The sequence below is a fragment of the Oryzias melastigma genome, linkage group LG10 (assembly GCF_002922805.2).
Source record: "Oryzias melastigma strain HK-1 linkage group LG10, ASM292280v2, whole genome shotgun sequence".
Taxonomy (NCBI): Eukaryota; Metazoa; Chordata; class Actinopteri; order Beloniformes; family Adrianichthyidae; genus Oryzias; species Oryzias melastigma.
This window is the reverse complement of record NC_050521.1, coordinates 25,161,985-25,171,362: the sequence shown is the minus strand read 5'-3', so window position 1 is coordinate 25,171,362 and position 9,378 is coordinate 25,161,985. Positions and strand designations below refer to the sequence as shown.

Genomic DNA, 9,378 nt, shown 5'->3' with positions numbered 1-9,378 from the left:
AAAAAAAAAAAAAAAAAAAAGCTCTAGAGGTTTGACTTGTAATGTTTCTGGACAGAAAAGGTGCATTCAATACTGCATGCTCTGAAGGTAACGTATCGTTTCCATGATTTTATAGAAAAACAATGAAGTCAAATGTATATCGTGGAAGGAAAGATTTCTTCTTCGAGGCAGAAATAGGTCTTTGCTTTTCCTATAGCCACTTCAATAATCCAGCTTAGATATTAAGCATTTGTCTGATAGTGACTTGGCACAATCAGCTACATCCAGCTGTAATATAAAACAAAATTAGCTAATCAAATCAGCACATTAGATTGTTATTAGATAATATAAAAGAACTAGTAGTAAAACCAAAGCAAATCCATGATTCATAACCACATTGTTATAGTTTCTGTTATTTAGTTGGATTTTATGTTTCTAGAGGGCATACTCAAACCAGGAAAGTTTGTTGCTCTATTCTTTTGTTCTAAAACTAGTTCTAACTTTATTCATTTCGTATCCTTACTGTTCTTTTTTTAAGTGTAACCCAAATAAAGACTAAGACTGACCGTGCTCGACTGTGTCAACTCACGAATAAGCGGCCACTTTCAATGACAATTCTACTGCAAAGGCGCATGGACTAGAATTACTGGCTTTTGCATTGGGAATGCTCGTGATGAAATTTACATTGAAATCAGGCGTTCATCAATCACAGGCTGAAAGTTCAACCAGTTGAACTTATGGACCAGTCATGGACTCGGTTTTGGTAGTGACGTATGGCGGTCACTACTTCAAAACACGAAAGTTCCAGCTGATTGTGACGATCAACATGGACAAAAATGTGGTAATTCATCCAGAATTGTACGACACAAGAACAGAAATCTACTGGAACAGAGCTGTCAGGGAGATGGCCTGGTGGAAGAGATCGGGATGCCACGTCAGTTAAGTTAATGTCTTAAAGCTACATCAAATGGAATATGACATGCTGCTACTATCGCCAAACAAACTTGGTTATTTTAGTGGATCAATGCAGGATGAGGTGGAAGAGCTTGCAAGTCCTCTACATCTGCATTTAGCTGCTTTTAGATGGACAGGAAACTGGGAATCATCCAACAATGAAGGTTGGTTTTCGAGTTGCTTTTGTCCAGATGGGTTTCTTCTTGTTACAGTTATAAATTTCTGGAAATCGTTCTTAAATTTGAAAGAAAATTTGTTAAAGAACCTAACAACAGAACAGGAAGAAGCCTTACAGAGCTGATAATCTTGAAGTTAACTTCTGTAGCAAAGCCAGATATTTTCTCCCAAGAGATGAAGAATTTGGATTTTTCATTAAAGCATTAATCTTCAATGGAACTAACTAAGAAGTCAGCCTAGCCACATTCATTTGTTTTCTTGTAGACAAGTAAAAGAACTCTAAACCTTTAAGTGAAGCTGGAGGATAAAGATTTTTGTCTTGGAGTAGCTCTGCAGCACTCAGTCAGTACTTGCAGCTCCAGGTTGAGGATCTGTGAAAAACACTGATGGAACACAATGGAGAAATGTGATCCAGTGACTGGATACCGCCCTGCCGCTGATCCCCGCGGCACCGGAGCGCTGCGAGGCAATGAAGCGAGGGATGTCTTTGACGGAGGACAAGCACAACACTGCATGACAGATGAAACAGGCTCTCTGGTGACAACACACCTTTACTCACTTGTTTAGTGCACCTTTACAGGCACCAAAGGGGGAGCAAGCGTTAAAGCAAATATCATCAAGGCTAAAACTAATTCACTATCCTGCTGGAAAGGGTCTGTATCCTGCTATTTAAGGCTTTCAGAGTAAACTACTAACAAATAGTTCTGGTCATTTTTTTTCACATTTGCCTTGAAAATATTTTATTTACCAAAAATAATAAAATACTTTAAAATAGAATAATTTATTATTACAGACTCAAGGTCCAAAAAAACAAACAAAATCATACCTAAAAGGTAATTATACAAATATAAATACTAAGACCAATGGACATGAGAATCGAAGTAAAAAACAAATGAATTGCAAACTTAAAAACTGAAAGGGTTAAAAATCCATCCATATCAGAACCTCCAGATTGGAGAGAGATATCTAATAGTGCTGTGCTTTATCTCTATTTATTATTCATCAAGAAATACATTTTTGGATTTACTGTGTGTGTGTTCTGTGTTCTGTTAACAAAAACTTGAGTCCTATTTTATTCATTTATTTTCCAGATGTTGTCAACACATGTAGTGTGGGATTTTAATCATGTCATGCCCACTACATCTAATCATTGACAGAAAAGTATTTTATTTTATTTTTTTTTTAGTTAAGACATTTTGAACCCTTAGATGTAATCCTGCACGCAAAATTGTAATATATTTTTTTGAGATATCGATAGTATTATGAGTCGTTGGGTGCTTTAGTAAGCTTTTGCTAACAGACTTTTTTTAAAATAGAAAAATATTGTGTTTAGTTAAAAAGTTATTTGTTCACCCACTGATTCAAATAAGGTGTTACAATAGTACAAAGACTTAAAAATATCAACACATTGTCCAACATTTCAATAAAGTAACAAGTCATTTGAAAAAATAAATATCAATGCATTAGTTATTCTCATCATAAATATTTTAAAAATTAGCCAAACTTTTTTTTCTGATCAAAAGGTTTTTTTAGATTTCATGGAAGAAGCTATTTTGAAATGGGTGGGGAAAGCCTTTCTGCTGCCCCTAGTGGAGTGATGATGAACTACAGGGCACAAACTGTGGACAGTTTTGCATACAATGAGATGGGAGCTTTAAAATGCTGAAATGCTTGTATAAAATATGATAAATACAGTTGGATAGGGTTAAATCAAGTCTTAATAAGTTTTTATTATTTTTTTTTTTATTAATATATATCTTTAACTATATTTTTGGGAGAAACAGGACAGTATTTTCTAGTCAAGTTTACATGAAAAACGAAGTATGATTAGTATAATTCTTGAACCATATCTCCATTGATGATTTTTCAGTTCAATTTTAATGTTGGCATCTTAAAAAAAAAAAAAAAAAAAAAGTTTACAAACCAAATGTTATTAAGAAGCATACTCAAAATGTGTAACAACAAGAGGGAAAAAAAATGTTATTTTTATGTCATTAGAATAATTTCAAATAATATTATAGTAGGACAATAGCTGTGTTTTTCTAAGACTGTTGTTAGAGAATCACAAGTTAACTAGGTTTCAATCTAAAAAAAAACAAACAAAAAAAAAGCACTTTGACGATGAAAAAGTGAAATCGGAGCCGTCAGCAGAAACATGGCCTCGGCCACCTGCCATTTGGACGGTAACATTTAAAGGAAAGAGCACACGTAGGACTTTAAACCTTTGAAATTTAAGACTTCTCCCACATGCAAATGAACCTAAAAATGCCAGGTACAGCTTCAAGTGATATTTTGTCGTGGATCACAAGTGCGTATTTCCATCTTATGATTGAAGTGCTTTCTGTGTAATAACTCTGGCTGAAGTGCAGAGAGGATGATGCTGCACTCAATCAAAAACCTCTCCAACACAAAAGCGCAGCGTAGTTCCAGAGTTATTTTAAAGTACTTTTTCAAGATTAAAGTATTTTTTTTGGAAGGAGGTAGATGCAAAAATCACTTTCCTTTCCTCATTAATGGTCATTATTTTTTGATCAACCTTCTTTTTTTATGTCACTTTAAAATAAAAAGTGAAAGAATTCCTAACTTTTAGTATTACCACACTAAAAAAATGTCCTTCTGAAAACAAAAAGTATATCACTTGTTAAAAGAGGGAAAAAAAATCAACAACTAGAACTAGTTTGGTTAGGTTTTGAAAGTTTTCTTAAAATAACAACAAAAGTAAATGAATAAAAATTTTCAAATTAGCAATAAACACTCATGTTTTGGCATAATGTTATAACTGGAAATATTACGTATTAAAATAGCTACCGCATATTTTCTAACAGTAGCTTCAGCATTTCCCTAAAACTGTGGCAGACGGCCTGGCTCCAACTACCTTTGCTTTTTCAATGGTAAAATCGTTCCTAGTGATCTTTTATCATTATGTATTTTTTTTTTTCTCGTTTTTTAAATCAAAAAGCCATGTGTCATTCTTAAGACATTTTCTACAGAGCAGAAGGAGTTCAATAGAAACTTGCCTCTGAGTTGTGGGCAGGAGGACTGTTGGCACAGAAGTTAGCCTCAGCTAATTTCCCATCAGCTCTTTGGTTACACTTTTTCCCACTAGCTTACAAGCTCACAAGTCCCAGTTTATATTAGCGAAGGGTGACTTTGGCCTCCCCATGGCAGGTGCTGCGGCTTTTCTGAAACCGCGAGTTTTCATCTGCTTCTGATCCAACACAAAAATGAGGAGACATTTTAATCTTAAGTTATTTTTTGAATGTCCTCAGATGTAAAATAAAAATAAAAAATACTAGAAGAAGATTTAAAATCACCATAAACCCAGTTTTCATTTGCATGGGTTTTTAAGCATTTCTAAAGTCTGACTTTGTTTCAAGACTAAATTAAATAGGAACAGATTTATACATTTTAGGTCAAAAATATGTGTAAATTGTGATTCAAAGCAATAGTTTAATTATTGATTTTGCTTAAAATAAAATAAGCCCTGCGACAGACTCCGACCTGTCCAGGGGAGTACCCTGCCTTCACCCAGATGTGGCCGGGTAAGACTCAGGAAGCCTCTTAAGGGAAAAAGTGGTTTAGAAAATTGATAAAATAAGATGCTTCAAGATCAAATGACTCATCAGGATTCAATGTCTTAAATCAAGTTCCTAAATCTCACAGAATAGTTTAAAGTAAGTTAGTTTTGTTTTATGTTCGGTAGAAAAAGTAATGTCGAAACTTGACAAAAATACTTCGTCATAGTTTGTGTTCTAAGTGTTCTAAGATTACTATTATTAAATCACTGTTTAAATTCAGTGACTCTGGAAGTACGTGTACATGTAGAGCAAATCCTGAAAGTCTTTTCTCAAACACATTAACATGAGTTTTCTTTTTGAATTCCCATTTGGTTTAGTAAAAGCATGTTTTTAGTCTAAAGTGTCCCTACATGCTAAGAAAAAGAGAGGAGGTGACACGAAATCCATAGCTGACAGTTTGATGTAAAAGCCCTTAGCAGCTGTGTCACAGCATCAGCAGACAGTAGACACACTGGAAGCAACACAACAAGTTACACACATACTTCCAGTTCCACCGAACACAACAGGCTGATACTCCTTTTTCTCCAGCACCAAAAAGAGAAAAGAAAAAGTTGAGTCTGTGTGTCTGAGGAAGAGTCTCTGCTGGGTTTAGTGGAGCTGAAAGCAGAACGGGCTCTGCAAGCGGCAGCAGCGTTATTGACAAACCAATGAGATTAGAATTTAGAGCACCTCCTCTTCCTGCCTTTGCTGTCAGAAAAGAGAGAGATTCTTGGAAAAAAAAAGATTGTGAACGTTCTCGCCACACTAGCAACCATGTATACACAGCATTTACTCTGTGATCTTTGAGTCAGAACATTAACAAACTACCGGGGCCGCATTCACTTCTGCGAAAAACTTCAACTGCCAAAATAAAGTTTGGAAGACAAAGCTTCGCTCCGTTCCAGGCCAACAGCAAACATTAACAGAACAGGCTGCTATGAGTTAAGGCTTTTATACAGTACAAGAACAGAATGATTTCTTCAGTTTTATTTTGGGTGATACGAAGACATTTTGTTTTAGTTTAAATATTTTAAATAGTATGAGACATGAGAGCCTCTTTCAGCAGAGTTTGGAGGTGATGTAGGTGGAAGGATAGAAAACTGTTAAAGCACACTTTTTTCAGGTATAATATTTCCTTTTTGATATAAATTGTGACTGTCTCCTCATGGTTAGATAAAAATGTTGAGAATAAAATGTAATATTTCAATTAGTTTTGTTTATTTATGGTTATGTTTCACCTTGGCATTCGGTTTTTAGTGTCTTCCGTATTGTGTTTTCTCTTCAGCATGAATGTGACTTCCTTAAGTTATGGTAACAAATACAACTGCCACCGTGTGATGGAGAGGTATCTGCAGGATCTTCAAGATTTCATACCATTTCATTTTTTGGAGTTTTTCCATACGGAGAAGGAGGGCAAAAGAGCAGGTGTGCCCATTTTAGTTTAGTCTGTTTGGTTTAGTATAGTGATCAAGCATTGTTTATGTATATGGTTATGTATATAAATAAAATTGAATTGACTTGGTCATGGATGCCGATGGCAGCAGTCAGACCACCATCAGACATGCAGAAAGACCTCGAAATGTGTCCGGGCGGCCATGTCAACTTTTACTGAAAAATTGTAACTTTTTCTTAAAGCCACTGTGCGGTGTGTAAAAATGTAACTGCCGCCTCTCGATTATGAACGTGGTGGCCTTTTGGGATAAGTGACCATAGTCTTAGTTTGGATTCAGCCTAAAATTTATCAACTATTTTCCTACTCTTCTGCTTTAATTGTAAGGGGATTTGAAGCGTTGGTGGTGTCCAAACTTGTTCTTTTAAACAGAAGGAGTAGAGACTTGGTATGGTGTACGGCATCCCGCTGGGCTGTGTATAGAAACTCTTTTCTTCAAGTGGGTGTGCTCTATCCACAGAATTTTACATTTAACTGCAATGACTTTTTGTTTTAGTGTGACTTATTAGTAAAAAAAAAATAATGATGTTATGTATTTTCTGAGTGCTGGCAGTGGCGATGACCGTCGACTATTGAAGACCTCATTGACATAGTAACATCTGAATTTGAAAACACAATTTTTTCCATAACTTTCCATTTAGAGGGCTAAATGTAGGGGTAGGGAAAAGCTGTAGGGGTGGGGGAAGAACTCAGATTCGACCTTAGAGTCTCACATTGACTTTGCAATCCTTCATGTCACATAATATGATTAATTTCACTTGTTTTCATTGTGCAATATTGAAATACACACAGCTACACATAAATTAAATCCAATGTACACACACTAAAATTTACATTAACATTTATATATAGTTTAATTATTTATATGTCAACTAAACTCAATGTCTCTGCATGCAAGTGCAAGCAAAATACAAAAGGAGCAATAAATCCACACACAGACTTTAAATTACATTCTCACAAACTGCCTAAAGCAATGGGAACCACAACTATTGACACTGGTTTACAGCCAATCAGAACACATTACACATGCCAAATTGCACCAAAAAAAAAATATCTGCAGGACCATGAAAGCCGAACTGCGTTACAGCAAAAGGCCACTAAATCTGTTATTTTCTGTCACTTTTTTTTTTTATTTTTTTTAAAAGTTGAGGTCATCCTTGAATAGACTCATCTCTTTATGGGCATTTCAGAAACATCTCAAAGTTAATTTTAATAGAAATAATAATAAAAAAAACCCTCTAGATTTCTGACTAAAAAAGTAACTTCTCATGTTAAGCAGTTTTACAGGAAACCTGCAGCCAAATGGATACTTTTTCCAACTTATTGCTGTTTTTCTATTCCTCTCTGTTGCTTTTTTTTCCTCAAATATTTTGTTTGTAACAGAAAAATGTCTATTTTGTGCAAAAACAAAGTATGGAGAGAAAATATTTGCTAATCTGAAACGGACCCAAAGTACTGCTCTTTTCAAGATAGGCCCTTCTGTGGTCAAATGCTTCATTAATTCTTTAAAATTCATTTAGTAAAACATCAGAAACAGCTTTTGCTTTTTAAAGACTGCTTGACAGACACAACATTAGTGGGTTCCAAATGTGATGAGAAGAGAAATTGTGTTTTATTCAGAGAAAAAAAAATCTTTTGCCTAATGACAAAATACTCCACAGGGAGAAAATCATTTATTTGTCATCTGTGTTTAACAGGTTTGTGAAGACATTAAAGATGTTGAGATGAAGATTTTTGTTAAGGAAGCGATGAAAAAGCAAAACACAAAGCTGTCTGCTGGAATGAAAGCTGCTTTCCCTCCTCCTCTTGCTTGCAGCTCTATTTTTTTATTTCACTTTACAAACTTTTCAGGAATTATAGCCTAAAACAATTCTCACATAAGAAAAAATAGACTGTGAAAAAAGAATAAAAATACTTTGTCCATAGAGTTCATATTTGAGCATTTTTTATACCTTTTGACTGTCGAATGTTATGAGTGACAATCAGTCAGCAGGAAACAAACACAGGAAACTTGGTGTGACAGTAGAGAGTTGCAAAGCTAAATATTAGCATGTATAAATACACTCATGCATGCATGTTTGTAGGATTTTATTTTTTAGGCCCCAACAGTATTGGAAGCGAGTTGTTGTGAAAGTTATTTATTACTAAAGCTCCACTCCCATCATCTTTAGGTCTATTTTCAAGGAATTCCCTGCAGTCTTTTAATTAGGATAATGCAGAGTGGCAGATGTAGCATGGACTGTATATGTAAGAACTGGACTGTACCTGCAGGTTGTCCCATCGACTTCCATTGAGAAATAGGCGGTTATTTGCATTCTTCTTAACATCTTCATTCTAATCCTATTTTTTTTAAGATATTTTGTTCTTTATGGCAAGTTATTTAAGTTATAAAGTGAACAATCAGATGCCTCAGTACAAGCATGTGGTGCCCGCTGGCCCCACCTCCAACGTTTGATTGACAGTTTCTCCCGAGCTCTCAATGGGAGGATTGTGGACTTCTAACAAGCTGCTCCAATCAGTTCTGCCATTTCGGTGCTTAGTTTAAGTGAAAGTTTATTTGTCTTTGGACATGTCAATCACTTCTACTTTGTTCAGTTCTTTAAAGTTCTAGCCAATCTTTCTGCCTCTCCTGGGATAGTGGGCGGGCACATTTAAGACCGCTGACAGAGCGAGACAAGAGCGCGCGGGTCTCTGCGTCGCATCAGCCAATCAGGAACTCGGCTAAGAGGTTGGGAGCTCTGATTCAATGGGAACAGCGTGCACGTAAAAAATGACGACACCAAAAACCTAAATTTTTGATGCGGAGGTCTTAATCATCCATCAGTACGTGACTTGGGAATGGAAATGTGTTGATTTGGGAGGACAGAGTCATTAATTTTTTATTACTGAAGTACCGGAATTGGCACAGAATAGGAACCAAAACCAAAAAACTGCTTTGGCACTGGAACCGCATAAAACCCAATCGGTGCCCAACCCTAATGATCAGTGAAAAACAACGTTTAAATCAGTGGAACATTCCAAAGATTCCAAAGCGCAGGACTTCCATGATTTCCATTTCTTGTTGCTTTGTCTCGGCTTAATGAGTGAAGAGATCTTTAGTCACATGGTTTTAGCTACAGGTTTTGTTCTGGAACAGGAAAGTCCCCTTGATGGCAGTCTGAACACAGATCATATGCAAGGTTCAGGACCCAATCCACAACAAATTAAGCGGTCTTGGACCAGAACAAATGATTTCACCAGTCTAAATGTGCTGGTGATTGA

The 9,378-nt window shown here is 35.8% G+C and overlaps 1 long non-coding RNA gene across 1 annotated transcript in view; it reads left to right on the top strand.

The window, feature by feature from the left end:
* LOC112153743 overlaps window positions 1-9,378 on the top strand; it is a 29,300-nt gene that overhangs the window by 18,754 nt on the left and 1,168 nt on the right. The gene's annotated exons all lie outside the window — the stretch shown is intronic.